This window comes from Sus scrofa, chromosome 13, assembly GCF_000003025.6.
Source record: "Sus scrofa isolate TJ Tabasco breed Duroc chromosome 13, Sscrofa11.1, whole genome shotgun sequence".
Taxonomy (NCBI): domain Eukaryota; kingdom Metazoa; phylum Chordata; class Mammalia; order Artiodactyla; family Suidae; genus Sus; species Sus scrofa.
Window position 1 is genome coordinate 67,067,227 of NC_010455.5, and position 17,639 is coordinate 67,084,865.

At 47.9% G+C, this 17,639-nt stretch overlaps 1 protein-coding gene across 2 annotated transcripts in view; it reads left to right on the forward strand.

Annotated features, from left to right (window-relative positions):
* Nucleotides 1-17,639, forward strand: part of SLC6A11 (solute carrier family 6 member 11) — a 117,806-nt gene that overhangs the window by 69,114 nt on the left and 31,053 nt on the right. The window lies entirely within an intron of this gene.

Here is a 17,639-nt window from a genome sequence, read left to right on the forward strand (position 1 = left end):
AGAGAGCTCAGCAAAACCCTCTGGGGATCTTCCTATCTCTCAGGGATGGCAGTCTTGCCCTGTGTATTGTCTACTGCCTGAAAATGGTTGCCTTCTACATTTTTGTCTACTCTGATAGTAGCTCATGGTGGGAAGGCCAGTCACTCATTCATGACCAGGAGCAGAAGTCTGACTCTCCTGCTTACCACCCCTAGCAGCTTCCCCTTGACCTAGGATTAAAATCCAGACTATTCACCATGGCCAAGGCTGAGGAGCCCCCTGTGGCCTGGTGCCATCTCCTACATGGCCCTGGGCATCCCAGGTCCTTTCCTACCACAGGCCCTGTCAGCCTGGACCACTGATTCATCTGATAGTTTCAGCCTGCAGGTCTCTGCTTCAAAGTCATCTCTCATCAGCTGAGCTCAAACATCCCCACCAACCCCCACCCCCTGACTTTAACCAGCCCCCTATTTTATTTTATTCATTGGGCTGACGGCTGTCTGCAACAATCTCATGTCCATTTGTTGAAGCCTCACTGTTAGTCTTCCTCAGTTAGAATGTCAGTTCCATGTAAGAGGGGAAAATTGTGTGTTTTATTCGCTGTGGACTCCCTGGCACCTGGCACAAAGCCTCGCACATGTTTGGCCCCCAATCAATACTGGATGAGAAGGTGGATCTGTAGATGGGTATGTAGGTGGATGGGTAGTAGATGGGGGGGTGGATGTGTAGGTGAATGGGTGGGAGGGTAGGTGTGTGAGTAGATAAGTGGATGGGTAGATGGGTGAGTGTGTACCATATGGTGGTTTAGATATAACAGAGGAGAACAAAATTATTTATACTTGTTTGTCCCAGGGAAGACTTTTAAAAACAGGAAGCCTTTGATTTGATCCTTCAAGGATGGAGAGGGGAAGGCTATTTGTAGATAAACAAAGATGAGAAAGTCTACATATATGAAAGAAATCTTAAGTAGTTCAATGTGGCTATAGGATAGGCTTTGTAACAGAATCCCAAGAAATACAGTTGAGACAATAGACTGAGGCCCCTTCTTTGGGAACATCAGATGTCCAGCCCAAAGAGTTTAAGATTTCATCATGGTCTATAGGGAGTTGTTGAATATTTCTGGGCAAAGGTTGACTTGCATGAAGAAAGCTGTAACTTCAGAAGGTTGTGCAGACAACAGAGGCTCAGCAGAGCCTGGTGGCAGCAGAGCAGAGAGCTGGAGAGTCAAACAGAGCTGCCTTTGAATGCCTGCCTCTCACTCACCCACTGTGTGACCTTGAGCAGCTGCTAGAGGGCAGGGTCCAATCTTTTCCTGTTTCTTATTTCCAGCCCCCTCCTCATAGACGTCAAGAAACAACACATCCCCGGGGGCATAGAAAGAGCCAGAAAATAGAGTAAGTTTGGAGTCAAGAGGGAAGAAGTGGAGATACCTATCAAATGACCTTGATCGGGGGTGGGGGGGGCATTGCCACATCTGTCGCAGCAGATATAAGAAGCAGCCCTCCAGCTGTGGTGTCATAGGCTTATGGGCAGACGTGGCTGGAGTTAATGCCATTGTGTGTGTCTGGCTGGCTCCTTGAGGACGCCCAAGAGGCACCAGAGACAAAAAAGGCAGGTGTCAGCCAACATTGAGGGCGCACCCACTGTGTGTGAGGCCTGTCCATGTGGTGGAGTATGAGCGGTGAACCAGGCAGTGGTTTTGCCCTTGAGATGTCACTGGGAGTGATCACAGCTGGGGCTAGCAAGAGCCACGTAGAGTAAGGACTCTGACTGCATCACAGAGGAGGGGAACATCTGTGAGCCCATCTCCAGGAATTCTTAGGCCCCTTTTTTAGAATTTCAGCCTTATGTTTATTCATCTGGCAAGTATTATTGAGAACCTACTGTATGCCAGGCATTGTGCTGTCTTTGCTTTTAATTTTTTATAGTGATTTTTAATTTTTTCATTATATCTGGTTTACAGTATTCTATCAATTTTCTACTGTACAGCAAGGTTACCCAGTTATACATACATATATATATTCTTTTTTCTCATATTATCATATTTCATCATAAGTGACTAGATACAGTTCCCAGTGCTATACAGCAGGATCTCATTGCTTATCCATTCCAAAAGCATTAGTTTGCATCTATTATTCTCAAATTCCAATCCATCCCACTCCCTCCCCCTCCCCCTTGGCAACCACATGTCTATTCTCCATGTCCATGATTTTCTTTTCTGTGGAAAGGTTCATTTGGGCTGTTCATTGTTCATTCCAGATATAAGTGATATCACATGGTATTTGTCTTTCTCTGACTTGCTTCACTTAATATGAGAGTCTCTAGTTCCATCCATGTTGGTCTTTGCTTTTAAAATGAATCCTCAGAAATGTACAGAGAATCCACTCCTGCCAGACACATACTGGGATCTGTGGGTGTGGGCTCCAGGGGTAGGGGGGTGAGTGGTATATTCTAGGACAGGAGTTTTGTCAATGGGGGAGGGTCTTTTGTCCCCCTCTCCAAAGTTAGACATAAAATTTTGTGCATTAAGCATGTTATTTTTTCAGAGTTCCCTTCATGGCTCAGTCGTTAACGAACCCGACTAGAATCCATGAGGATGTGGGTTCGATCCCTGGACTTGCTCAGTGGGTTAAGGATTCAGCATTGCCGTGAGCTATGATGTACGTCTGAGACATGTCTCGGATCCCTTGTGGCTGTGGCTGTGCCTGTGGCCGGCAGTTGCAGCTCTGATTTGATCCCTAGCCATGGGTACAGCCCTAAAAAGAAAAAAAAAAAATAGCAAGTTATTTTTTCAATTAGTAAGTTTCTTTTTTTTTTTTACATTTTTTAAAAATATAGTTGATTTACAATGTTGTGCCAATTTTTACTGTACAGTGAAGTGACCCAGTCATATATATATATATATTCCCTTTCTTATATTGTCTTCTGTCATGGTCTATCCCAAGAGACTGAATATAGTTCCCTGTGTGGTAGAGCAGGACCTCATTGCTTATCCATTCTAAATGTAGTAGTTTGCATCTACCAACCCCAAACTCCCTGTCCATCCCACTCCCTTCCCTTCCCCACTGGCATCCACAAATCTGTTCTCCATGTCTGTGAATCTGCTGCTGTGTCCTAGCTAGGTTCATTTGTGCCATTTTAGATTCCACATATGAGTGATATCAATTTATCTAACCATTTAAATTTAAAATAACTGAAATTAAATGTAAAGTTCACTTCCTCAGTTTTCATGGTCAGATTTCAGGTGCTCAGCAGCCACTTGTGGCTGGGCCTCCCCTATTGAACAGAGCAGGTATAGATCGTTTCTGTCATTGCAGAGCATTCTTTCAGATATTCATGCTCAATGTGAAGAAGCTCCAAGAAAGAGTCTGGAAACTCAGACTCAAATTGTACCAGGAGCAAAGTGAGCCCCATCCCTGGGAAGTCATGCTCTGGGCATTGTGGGTCTCTTTCCTCTACCCCATGGGGGTCTGGTTCTTTCCATAGGAGTTCAAAGAATGCACATTCAAGAACCAGGAGCAGCACTGTGACCATAGCTGTCTCGGACAGAGAGGACTGCAGTGGAGGTCCACCCAGGGGATTGCTGAGGAGGCCACCACAGCAGTACTTACTGTGGCCCCCAGGCTGGGAGGAAAGGGTCTGCCCCTAGTGTGGTGGGGAGACAGGAGATGCAGGAGCCCAGTTAATCAGAGTGGTTCTTAAGTGAACAAGAAAATGCCATAGGGCACAAACTTCCCTCCAGCTTCTACACTCACCCCATCCTTGTTACTCTTCTTTACCCCTTTTAAAATTCCACTTTATTACTATTTAGCACTGATACTTGGATTATACCACATCTTTAACAATTTCTTTGCTTCCTGTTATTTTCACTCCTTTCTACTGGATTAAATTTCCGTCTTGTTGAAGTACATCCTTTAGTAGTTCTTTCAGCAAAGGCCTGTAGGAACGAAGCTCTCTTAGGTTATATCTGCAAAGGTATATATCTCACTATCACTCTGGAATGAGTGTTCAGCCACATATGCAATTCTAGGTTGAAGTGTCAGTTTAAATTTGGGTACCCACATTTCAGGAGCAGTGTGTGATCACCCTCATACCTGATACTTCCATTGCATCCTGGGCTGAGGGGCAGAGTTTTCTGACTCCTTGTTCACTATAGGACAATCCCTTTCTGGCTCCTACGTTTTTGTAGTCAAGTCCACTCAGTTTCTGGTCAAGCCCCAGGCCTGAAATCTTTTTTTATTAATAGTTTGTTTTATTGAAATATAGTTGGTGTATAATATTATATAAGCTACAGGTGTACAATATAGTGACTCACAATTTTTAGAGTTCGTACTCCATTTATAGTTACTATAACATATTGGCTATATGCCTTGTGTTGAACAGTATATCCTTGTACCTTATTTTATGTGTAACAGTACCTCTCAATTCCCTACCCTTATGCTGCCCTCCCCCAACACACTCTGGTAACCACTAGTTTTTTCTGTGCATCTTTGAGTCTGCTTCTTTTTTGTTATATTCACTGGTTCATCATATTTTCTGAGTTCCACATATGTTTGTGATGAGCAGCAGGGTGATGGGGCTTTGATATGTCTGAGCTTGCTGGGAATTGAAACTTTCGATGTTGAAAATTCGCTGGTGTGTAAATCTCCTGTTCTGCTTCCCTCAGTGCTCCTGTGCAGGCAAGCGCTGAGAAGACCTGCAGGGCAAGCATCAAGTCACATTCACGGAGAGGGCGGACGTAGTTCAGACTCCTTGATTAGTGCCTAGAGATGTCCCACTTAGCCCTGCATCTCCCTCCTTGCCTTCCCTGCCCTCTCCTGCCCCCAGGAGGCAGTGCTGCTTAGTGGGAAACTCTCAGGTTCCAGATCAGGGGACCCAGCTCCACCACTGACCTTGAAGAGACATTGTCCCTCCTTGTGCTGAGTTCCCTCAGCCTTAAAGTGAGGGCATCAAGTCAGTGACCCTTGACTTTTCTTTCTCCCCTTATGCCCCATTCTCCTGGGCTATTTCATGTTGAAGGGAAGTTCCTATTAGCAGCTGTATGTGTGTGATGAATAAAAGGTGCCAGAGCCCAGGAAGTATTCTTTAAAATGTCCTCTGTGAATGTCCTCTCCTTGAGAGAGATGATTTATCTGTGGCCCTGTGGGGGGTTTTTTTTTGTAGTTCACCCACACATCTCCAGGGTTGTAGATAACACACTAGTTCTCATGGCCATGCAAGTCAGTGGGGAGAGAAGGTTGGTAGAACATCATTGTAAGCAAGTGTGTGGTTAACATCCTTGGGGGAGAATCCAAATCGCATGTGCTCACCAAGACTACTCTTCCAGAACATGGACAGCTTCTTATCCAACCGCACCTGCCCCATGGTGGCTCCGTGCTGCCCAGCACACAGTACGTGCTCTCTAAACCCTTGTAGAGCATCATCACCTTCTCACTGCTACATTCCTGCCTGCGACAGGGTGAGCCATGATAGTTGTTCATACCTCGAAATAGGTGACAGAGAAGACACACAGGAAGGAAGAAAGTAAAGATTTTCTAAGAAAGACAGGTGAGGGAAACACAGACATGGGCTTCTTAGTGAATGACTCGGAGACAGGATGCAAAACAATCTGTGAGATGGCACAGAAGCCACGGTGGAGAGTACGCCCTTGGGCCTTCTTGTCCTCCACCCTGCTCCTCTCTCAAACCCTGGAAGGTTGTTCTGCCTCGGCCAGAAAAGGGTTGTGGTTGACCATGAGGTTTCAGCGCCACTCAAATAAATCCACAAATCACAGTTGGATGATTTAAAGAATTTAGGTGTTGGAGTTCTCACGGCCATGCATGAGCCTCGCAGTTAAAGATTCTGCATTGTCACTGATGTGGCTTGGGCTCAGTCCCTGGCCTGGGAATTTCCACATACCATGGGCACAGCCAAAAAAAAAAAAAAAAAAAAAAAAGAAGAAGAATTCAGATGAGGGGGGTTATATTGTTTTTTATTAAATTATAATTGATTTACAATGTTGTGTCAGTTTCTGCTGTACAGCATAGGGACCCAGTCATAGGTATATATACATTCTTTTCAGCATATTATCTTCCTTCATGTTCTGTTCCTAGAGATTGGATATAGTTCCCTGTGCTGTGCAGTAGGACCTCCTTACTTATCCATTCTAAATGGATTCACATGTGTTTTTAATCCTTGAGGTGAGGTCAAGGAGACACATGAATTGCAAAAAACTCCTAGGTTCCCTGGTCAGGGACTGAACTGGGTTTGGCCACTGACTATCACCTGGGCAGAGCAGGGATGTCCTCAGTTTAGCCCCTGCCCACTTACTTGCTCATGGAGTATTGGTCACAAAGCATACATCTGCTGGGCGTGCCCCTGGGAAGTGTGTCCCTCCGTCTTGGTTGATGGGGACCCCTCCCCAGTGAGCCCACCAGGTCCCAGTGCTGGGGTGGGAGTATCCCTCCAGTATCCGGTTGGTTCTGCCTGCACAGGGAACACCCCCTGGTACCCGCCACCCAGCCTCTGCCATCGACATTCTCCTGTGTTGGCTTCATCACAGGCCTTCCTGGACTTGTATCCATCAAATTTATTTTTTTGGATACATTTTAAAGTAAGCTGCAGACATTGGCACTCTTTACTCCCTAAGCACTTCTACATTCATGTCTTGATTTATTTTTAAACTGGACGTCCTTGGTTTCATGGCTTAAGCAGATGCCCGGGGACATCACTAAGGGAAGCATAAGGAATGAGGACAGTCACCCTGTCCGGTGGCTTTACCCAGAGCTGAGGCCACTGTGCTGCAGCATCATTTGGAGGGGGTGTTGTATTAGCCTTTCTCCTGTCAGTCCACACGTGAGGTTGGCTCCTGTTTTCTTGCGCTCCATGACCTGCTGTGGTCAGAAGATGACCTCACAGCTTGCGGGTGGGGGGCGGCCTGTCATTCTGTGACAGTTGTCCACTGCTCTCCCCCCACCCCCCATCTCCAGACTTGCTCTGCCCTCTTCCTGGGCGCTCTGGGCTTCCTGCTCTGTCAGTCAGACTCCAGAGGATCAGGTGTCATTTAAAGCTGTCACTTTTCAGATGAGCAGAGAAAAGACAGTATGGAGCAGATAGCCATGTGATGGTGAGGGTTGGCCAGGATGCAGGGCAGGGTGGGTGGTGGAGGGAGAGTATGAGAGTGGACACTGGCAGGTCCTAGATGTCAAGCACCAGATCCACGGGGATGTGGGCCTGGAACGAGCAGGGACTCTCGGGGCAGGCCTGTCTCTCCTCTTAGTTGAGATGGCAGGACTCTTACTGGGGAAATTAAAGGGAGAGCTTTAGGGTCAACAGGTCTGTGTTTGGGTCTTCCACCTGCCAGCTGGCTGACCGAGGGCCACTTCCATAGCCCTGGACCCCCCCTTTCCTCGTCTAGATAAATAGCTTCCTAAGACCCCAGAGGGAAGTGAGTCTGGGAGGGTTTGGGGGCCTGTTTTTCTGCTGCTAAGATGGTAAAGAGAACCCACCTGCCTTCTGTTTCTGGAGCAAAGGATATCTCAGCCCCAGGTGGCCAAGAAGGCCCACACAGCCTCAACCTTGGTGGGTTTCCCCTTTGTTCTCACTCTTCATGCCTGGAGGCAAAGGCCTCAGGGAGACAGAGAAGCACCCCGAGGCCTACGGAGCCCTGGGTTCATCTGGAGAAGAAGGAGGTATGGCATTGAGAAGTAGGCCATGTGGGGCAGTCGTCCAGGCAGTTCTGAGCCTTTGCAAGGGGGCCAGGCCTCCTGCCCTGCATAGGGCTTTCACACCAGGTGGGAAGGAGGCAAGGCTCTGAGACCAGCTCCTAGCTGGGCCCAAAAGAGTGGACCCACTCTTTTCTTCTGCTTCCCTCCTGGGACATACCTACTCAGCTCATAGGCCCTTCAAAGATGCTTCTCAAACCTGAAGTCAAGAAGCACCTGGGGCCCCTCAGCCCCTCCCACAGCATGAGCATTTACCCGAGCCAGGGCCCAGCACACTGTCTACACACTCTGACTTGGGTGTCCAGAGCAGCTTGATGCTTTTGTTCTTCCATTGTACCCATGAGTGCACTGACCCACTTGAAATTGCCCTATTGAGCTGGCAGTCAGCCAAACTTGCCTGAATCTGGGTGATCAGGGAAGGTGCTTGCCTGGTTTCCTTTTCCTGCATACACCTGCTAGATGCAAGCCTGTGAGCAGGGGTCAGGGATCCTAATCATCTCCATACCAGCCCTGCCTGGTGGATATAAATGCTCAGAAAATGTTGGGGGAAATTGACCCACTTATCGTTGATTTTCTTACCAGAAGGAAACCTCAGAGATTTTCCACCCTAACTGCCAATGCAATGCAAATATTTCCTCACTACAGCCCTGCCTCTGCTTGGTTACCTCTAGCAACAGGGAGCTTATCCCAGGCTGGGGGTCTCAGCCAGGGAGGAAACTCTTCCACTGCTGACTATGACTGATCCACCCCCAGCCACCATGGATACCCTCTGGGAGGCTGCTGGGGGCAAGGGTTTGAGCATTTTCCCTCGCATTGTTGCAAGTCTACTTCACATGGAGCTGAGTAGCATCTGCCTGCATCTGCTCTGTGGCTACCATGGGCATTTTCCCACTTCCAGGCAAAGACAGAGTGATGGGTGACATAGCAGCTCTGTGAAGCAATGGGGTCCAGGAAAGACATTCCGTCCCTCTTTTAGTCTTCGGCATTCCTGCTGGGAAACTCAGACCTTTTTTTTTCCCTACATCTAGGCCTCTACATATGCCACGTCCTTCCAGCCTTCCAGGCCAGGAAGAAGCACCAAAAATCCACTGAAAATGTATATCTCCACGAGCATGGTGTCACTCTCCTTCTTGCTTTTATAAAATCTCTCTGTCCTATGCTTTTGACTTGAAGTTTATTCCTAATGTAGGGGAGGAGCTTAAACTCTGTGGTGTTACAGTGTCTCCCTAGGCTTTCAAGGCTAAAGATTGAAATACCCCAAAGAAAATGAGTCAAAACTGTCCCCCAAACATATCCATGCCATACAGGTTTGAGACATCCGTTGCCCTCAGTTGTTAGTGAATTAGCAACTCTGTGACTGGTGGTGGACTTCTTCCACCACAGGTGGGGGCCAAAGAACTCTGATTGATTAGCCATGTCTGCCATGGGCAGGAATGATTGGTGGGATTGATTAGCAATGTCTGCTGTGAGCAGGAATGGGGTGGGATGTGCATGCCATATATTTGTCATCTCATTGCATTCTAGTTCCCTTACTTTAAAGACTGGAAAAACTAAGGCTAGGAGGAAAGAGTAAACTTTAGGGAGGATACATAGGAACTTTCAGGACAACCTGGAATCAGAACCAGGTGTCCTAACCCTATTAGTCTAGTGTGTTGTAAACTTGGCCTTTTAGCTAGGACTCTGCATAAGCCTTGAATTCTTCAGTCCTATGTATTGGAGCCTTTAAGAAGCTGTGGCATTCAACGTATGTTTTTTGAGTGCTTACTTACCGTGTGCCAGACAGTGCTGGAGATACATTAGTGAAGAAACCAAACTTCCTGCTCTCCCGGTGCTTCTGTTCTAATTGGAGAGACAGACAAAAAACAAGTATAATGATGTCATTAAATGGATTGATTTCTCTGTCTCTGGGCAGATGCAGAGATGGGTAGCTGCTTGCTTCTTTGTTTTCCTCCCAAGAAAGTCCCTTCTGTAGACTAGCGTGTACAGTGCTGCTTGGCTATCCCAGGGCCTAAAGCCTCCTTGGGTGCCCTTTCTTTTCCTGGCTGTCTGCCATTGGCCCAGCTCCATGGTTCTTGGAGGAGAGAGTGGTTAAGGTGGGAGATGACCAGGATTCTTCTCCATCTCAGTGCCTGCTTGGATGATACAGGAGACCAGCCTGCTCAGGGTGGGGTTTGGCCCTGGAGACCCTGGTCTTGTGCTCCCCATGGTGGCAGCTGGGTTCTGCAGCCCCACCACTGATGCCAGCTCAACTTCCTCTGCCTTGCTGGTTCTCCTGGGGGGCGGGGACTAGGACCCCTGCCCAGGGGTCATTTAGAAATGCGTTAGGGCATAACCCTGGTTTCCTCTATGATGGGGGTCGGGGGGCACCTGTGGCACTGAGAGAAGGGGACGCAGCAATGGTAAACCTTCTACAATGAGCAGGACCATCCTGAATGATGAATGTCCTGTCCAGAAGGCCAGTAGCACCCTCCTAGAGGAACACTGCTGAGGAAGGTCTTGCCCTAACATGTAGCCCTCAAGGCTGCATGGACAGGCCTGGGAACAGCTCAGGACTGAGAAGGCATTATCTTCAGGTCGGTCTTGCCCACACCTCCATTGCTCCAGACCTCCTCCATTTAGCCCTTTAGTAAAATGGGGCTCCATTTTACTAAAGGACTCCATGTCTCATGCCATGGTTTAAGGGGAAGTTACTCATGGCCCCAGGATTCTACCACATAAGGCATGGAGGTCATTCCCTTCAGCCCAGTGCCAGCAACTGCTCATCCGCTCCCTCCACACTCTGTGACCAGAACATGGCCTTTCAGCCTCCGGGCAAAGGCCCAGTACAGTGACCCTGCTCCCCGCTGCACACAAAGGAGCCACTGGGGTCAGCCTACACACCCAGGCTGCCCCGCAGAACTGAACGGCTCCTCACCGCCCACAGTGCAGCCCTTCAGCCCAGTGACACTTCACTGGCAGGGCCTCTGGCAGGGCCCGAGTCAGCCCCAGGCCAGCTGCCCAGGGAAGGGCTGGCACTGAAGCCAGAGGCTAAAGAGCGTACTTCCAGTGGGACGTCCAGGCCAAGAGCTTCTGCCCCTTCCCACCACTGTTCCCCTGGCCCTGCCTGCCTGCCCGCCCAGCACATTAGCATCTCAATATGTCCAGAATCATCTGCCCTGAAGCCCTCTCCTCGCATTGAGTCCTCCTCCGTCCTGCACTCCCTCCCTGCCAAGGGCCACACTGTATTCATCCGCATCTGTATGTGGCATTAGCCAAAAGGAGGAGAGAGGGCGCCTAGCAACCTGTAGGGGCTGAGAAAGAGGTGGGAAGGAAGTGATTTTCATGTAATTCTTCACTTCTACAAAAGCTGTTGTCAGGTACACACTGGAAACACAGCTGTCGTATTATTCTCCTAACCTACTTTTAATCTTTTGAGAATATGTACCAATATAAAAGGCTAAAAGAAAGAGTTTAATTCAGCCGTTTTCTGCCGGGCCATATAAGTTATGTTTTCGCCTCAATAGGAAGGCTCTGCTTACAAAAGTTGTGTTGTGTGTGTATTTGTGTGTCTGTGTGTGGCTATCTGTCTGAAAAGAAAATGTTGAAGAAAGAGAAGGCCGTGGTCATGAGCCCAGGAGGGCCACCAAGCCCTGTCTGGGCCATTTGGATCCAAGAGCCAAATGCCACATGTGCCCTTGGGTCTGAGAGTTTTCTGATGTTCGTGGCCAGGCACTGGGATGGCGAGGAGCATGGAAGAAGGGAAATGCAGTCTCCCTCTGCCCCTCTCTGTTGTAACCTTGCTCACAGCCCTAAGGGCCGGTGAATCTGCTTTAGTGATGGGTTGCAGCACTGTTTGGTACTGCTCAGGAATCTGATCAAGGGAGTTCCCATTGTGGCTCAGCGGGTTGAGAATCTGACTACTGTCCATGAGGATGCAGATTCGATCCCTGGCCTCGTACAGTGGGTGCAGGATCCCATGTTGCTGCAAACTGTGGTGTAGGTTACAGGTGTGACTCAAATCTGTTGTTGCTGTGGCTGTGGTGTAGGCTGGCAGTGCAGCTCCAATTTGACCCCTAGCCTGGGAATTTCCATATGCCACAGGTGTGGCCCTAAAAAGCAAAAAGAAAAAAAAAAATGATGTGTTCACCTGGTGGGGAGAAGTGGGCTCTTTTTATCATAGCATATGTAGTAGAGATGCTTAGCCACCAAAAGGAATCCCATTAAGGGAGTGATGCCAGGTACCTCACGCTGTACTTTGCATTCATTGGCTCTTTCTTTTGCAGACAAGGAAGTAGAGGCTCAGGAAAGTGAAGTAATTTGCCCAGAGTTGTGTAGCGGGTGAGCAGACCTGAGGGGCTCTAGCCCGGGTCTACCTGATCCAGAAGCTCATGCACTTTCCATTAAGTCCCAGTAAGGCTTGGAACCAGGCACCTAGGAGCAGCCATCTGGTTTAATTTTGTCCTCCTTGCATGATGCTCTAGTGACTTCTCCCCGGGGCAGGCCAGGTTCCAGAGATTCCTTTGTCCCTCAACCTGACCAGACCCCTCACACAGTGGCCAGTATGTACATCTCTCCAAAACTAAATAGACAGGTGACTCCACCTCTCTGGGCGGTAGTTTTTTCATTTATACAAGGGAGGTAATTGCACCAACCTCCCCAGGAGCCTAAGCCTTGTGAATTGCATAGAACAGCCCCCAGGGTGTTGTCAGTACCCCCAAAGGGGAGCCGGTGTCCTGGTCATTGCCATCACCAACCCCTCTCACGGGTGCTTTCCTGGCAATGGATTAACACCGAGTTTGTCAGGTACCTGGAAGCATCAACACAGCAAACACCACCACCTCCAGGGCACGGGACAGATAGACCAGGCCTGCCTGCTGGCTCCAGCTTTGATGGCAGGCAGAAGCACTGCCCTTCTGATCTGATGGGAGGCTCTGTTTGTAGACATGAAAGCATGTTTCTCTGGGAGCTTCTTTGTCTAGCTCGTGCTGTCTTAGACTCTAGAGAATCACATCTGTAGCTCCAATTCCCTCTCAGCTACCCCTTCATAGGACAGCGCCCTGGCCCAGCTGCCCCACGCCTCCACCCCTCATCCTCCTCCACCAGACACTGTGTCACAACGTACCTATCTGCATCTGTGGTCTCTGTCCTGCAGGAATGGAAGCTCCCTGAGGGCAGGAGCTCCTGGAATGGGGCCTGGCACGTAGTAGCCATTCAGTGCTTGTTTACTGTGGGGAGTAAAGGGAAGAGAGGCTTTTGCCTTCTCCATGTTTATGAGGACTTGCAGGTCCTAAGATGTGATTAATGCTGCCTAAGCATCTACTGTTTGTCAGAGCTCGCGGCCAGATTTCTGAGCACTTCCTCGGTGTCCTCGTGGAGCGAAGCACTGGGCCAAGTATCTATTTCACACCAATCATCTTATTTAATCTTCTATGCATGAGAACAAGGAGGAGGTGCTTGCCACGTATGTACAGTGACCTTCTCCCTGACCTCCCCAATTGGGAAGCTCTCTTCTCTCCCAGACGTGAGAAGATGTAAAGCTCCTGCCCCCAAACTTCTTTAAGAGATTAGACATTCTGCATAAAAAGTCAAAGTGGGAGCAGGGGAGAGGGCAGATGAGTTTCTACCCATACCCACAGCTGTCCAGTCTGGGCTTAAAGACACCCACCCCAGGGCACTGGGCAGGACATAAGACCATGGCTTATACACTGTAAAGTGCTGTCCTGTAGACTGGGGCAGCACATACTAAGCATCCATCTCAACAGCATAGCTCCTGAACTTGACAGGAAAGTGTGTGTCCTTGTCCACTGTCCTTCTTTGCTCCTCCCAGCCAATGCCACTGAGGACCTACTCCGAGCCCCCTGTGCTGGGCCCTGCAGGACCTGTGGGGAAGGCAGGTTAGGCCTTGGTCCAGTGCTTTCTGCACCTACTGTGAACTCGGGCTCAAGGGAACCAGCTGCCCTGAAAGAGGTGAGGTTGCCTCACAGCCAGAGGCAGGACCACCTCTTGTCTAGAGGGGCCCTACTCCCCTGTTCCCATGCAAATCTGTCCTCCAAACCTCTGAATGTGGACCGCCCCTGGCCACGCTGCCAGAACGCCCCCCATTCATTGCCGCAGAACATGGGGAGTGATTGGTCTCTCAGCTGCTGACCCAGCTTCCTTAAGCCTTGTTCTGTGGAGACTATTTTCCCTTCAAATTGTGTTGGGAAATAGGAAGCCCTTTCTCCACTGAGCTGCCCCCCTTGTAGCATCCTAGGAGATGCTGGTCAGTGGGGCTTGGTTGCCTGGTCTTCCTTTCATGGAGGTGGGGTTGTCTTTTCCTGTTGACCTCATAGCCACGGAGCTGCCGAAATCTCGGCCGAGAGTCCAGGCCTACTCAGTGCATCAGGAGGCCCCTACTTTGCTCTAAAATGTGGAGCCAGAAGGCCTTGGGTTAAAACCTGACTCTGTCCCTGATTAGCTCTTTGACCATCTATGGATCCGTTTTCCTCTTCTCTGAAAACAGATGACAGCACTGCCTAGTGAGATGGTTATGTAAATTTGGGGGTCTGCTCCACGAAAGCCTCATATAGCCAATAAGTTTTCAACACATGCTGACTTAAGATTCCCACCTCCTAAGCCCTCCCCACACTGGTAGAAGGTTCATGACTGTCCCGTTGGCCCGTTTTAATTAGCCTGTTTTTGCCCTTTCTGTCAAATCGTTCTAGTGCCCACCATGATCTACTTTGATCTCTGGGTGTTTGTAAAATTCCTGGTTGAAGAAAGAAGTCACCTTAGATTGAAAGGACTTGGGATAATGCCTGTAGGAGAGATAAGGCTTTGTGTTCACTGAGCATCAATTTTTTTTTTCCTTCCTCAATGAAATGGGAAGACTTTCTTGCCTTTAGGTTGGGACCACAGAACTTGGTGTGTGGGCAGAAGTGATAGAAGTAATTTCTAAGTCTGGCTCTAAAAACTTCCCAAGCAAAGGTCCAGTCCTCTGCCTCAGAGGTTGTGCTGGCATGGGGGTATCATAATAAGGTAGGAAGGCTTGCATTCATGTCACTGGGGGAAAAGAGTCCCTCTTTGAACCCTCCTACATGATCGGTGGGAATGTAAATTGGTACAGCCGCTATGGAGAACAGTATGGAGATTACTTAAAAACCTAAAAATAGAGCTACCATATGACCCAGCAGTCCCACTCCTAGGCATCTATCTGGAGAAAACTATAATTCAAAAAGACACATGCATCACTATGTTCATATTCATAGCAGCACAACTCAGAGTAGCCAAGACACGGAAACAACCTGAATGTCCATAGACAGATGAATGGATTAAGGATATATGGTATATACATACGGTAGAGTATTATTTAGCTGTAAAAATCAATCTAATAATGCCATTTGCAGCAACATGGATGTAACTAGGGATTATCATACTAAGTGAAATAAGTCAGAAAAAGAAAAACAATACCATGATATTACTTATATATGGAATCTAAAATATGGCACAAATGAACCTATCTATGAAACAGAACCTACCTGTTCACAGACATAGAGAACAGACTTGTGGTTGCCAAGTGTGGCGGGGGTGGGGGGGCAGGGGGAGTGGGATGGACCAGGAATTTGGGGTTAGTAGATGCAAACTATTATATTTAGAATGGGGTCCTATTGTATAGCATAGGGAACTATATCCAGTCTCTTGGGATAGACCATGATGGAAGGTAATATGTTAAGGTGAATGTGTATATATGTATGACTGAGTCACTGTGCTGTACAGCCAGAAAGTTGCACAGCAGTGTAAATCAACTATAGTAAAAAACCAAAAAAAATTTTAATTAAAAAAATGATGCAGAAAGAAATTTAGAAAACAGTAGTTGAAGGCTCTGAAAAGAAGCAGAAGCTTTTTATTTATTTATTTATTTATTTTTTTTTTTTTTTGGTCTTTTACTTGGGCCACACCTGTGGTGTATGGAAGTTCCCAGGCTAGGGGTCTAATCGAAGCCATAGCCACCGGCCTATGCCAGAGCCACAGCAACGCAGGATCCGAGCTGAGTCTGCGACCTATACCACAGCTCACAGCAGTGCCAGATCCTTAACCCACTGAGCGAGGCCAGGGATCAAACCCGCAACCTCATGGTTCCTAGTCAGATTTGTTAACCAGTGGGCCATGACGGGAACTCCCAGAAGCTCTTTATTAACAATAAAGTGGAAAAAATTGTCATTAAATAAGAAAAAAAAGAAAGAGACCCCCTTCGTCATCTGCAATTGGCTTTGTGTGCCTCGGAAATAAACTTCTATTGTGCTAAGCCATTGTGGTTTGGGGTGGGGGAGTTATTGTTTTTTCCAGCATAGACTAGAAGCAATTATCTTAATAAATACAGCTATTCCTGGTGAATTCATTTGTCCCTTTCCAGACAAGGGTGGAGGGACTCTAACAGGTAGGGCCCTGTTGCATTTTCACAACCACAGGTGTGTTTAAGGACGCGGACGTGCATCAGGTACGCCCATCTGCCAAGGAGTCCAATAGTGCGGACTCCATGTGAGAACATATCAAGCTTCTTCTGGAGATTTTTTTAAGAAATCTAATCCTGAAAGTTCTAGGGCTCTGCATGCCTAATGAGCATGTGTCTTAGCAAAAAAGTAGTATCAACACTGGTTTTCCAAGTGTAGAAAATAAAAAAGGCTGATGGAGAAGGCTTTGAATCTGGAGTCAGGGAGAGGTTATGTTTGTACCAACATCCTGGTAACTTGCAAATCTGTGTCTCTAGGAGTTCCCATTGTGGTGCAGTGGTTAACGAATCTAAGAACCATGAGGTTGTGGGTTCGATCCCTGGCCTTGCTCGGTGGGTTAAGGACCCGGCATTACCGTGAGCTGTGGTGTAGGTTGCAGACGCGGCTCAGATCCTGCGGTGCTGTGGCTCTGGTGTAGGCCGGTGGCTACAGCTCCGATTTGACCCCTAGGCTGGGAACCTCCATATGCCACGGGAGCGGCCCTAGAAAAAGGCAAAAAGACCAAAAAAAAAAAAAAAAAAATTTCTGTGTCTCTAGTCCAGACCACAGTATTTAGCCCTAGACCTCCTACCCGTCTCCTGAACAACTCACTTGGGTGCCTTATCTAGATTATGCTTAGACCCCTTTCTCCCACTTTACACCTCCAAACTCTTTATAAAACCAGCCCATCATCTAGTGTTTCACCCCCATCCACCAAATCCCTCAATTCTGGGTGTTCTTTTCTCACCTCCCATCAAGACCAATCTTCTTTAACATGCCCTCTGAAAATTTCTTGAGAACCAGTTTCCTCATTTAATTCCAAGACACTAAATCCAAAGGCCTTACTTTGGGGGGGGGGGAGTATTCATTTTTTAGGTCGAGAGGCAGTGGCATCATGGTCCTCGTTTTTAGTAAGTATTTGTTGAGTGATTTAACAAATGGGTAAATCTAGGGTAGAGTGAATTGTACTTGTAATTGAATCCCCAAGAAAGAGGAAATAGAGACATTTTGCCTGGAAAAGGGAAAGTCCTAGAGGGTTCGTCACATCTCTGAAATGCTACCACATGGGAGAAGGAGATGTGATCCAGGTGGCCCCAGAACTAGGCACACAGGAAGAGAGATTTCGTCTCTTTTTAAGAAGTGTTCTAATAGTCAAAATTTTCTAAAGAAGAAAAAAGCTGAGTCAAAATATAGTGAGCTCCCCGTCACTGGTGGTAATCAAGCAGAGACTAGTCTGTCGGGAGTACTCAGAAGAGGGTCCTGTATTGGGTGGGAGTTTATACCTGAGGACTTCTGAAATTCTGGGACTGGTTAAAGCCAGAGGTGGGTCTCCTTGGGCCCAGCTGTGTGGTCTTGAGCCAGTTACTCAACCTCCCAGTTCTTCAGTTCCCTCCATTGTAGAAGGGGGCTAATAATAGCACCTATTACATGGGTTTGCTGTGAATTTCATGTGCAGGAATGTGTACAGGGCTCAGCAGCAGTGCCTGGTGCACCATAAGTGCTTAGCAAA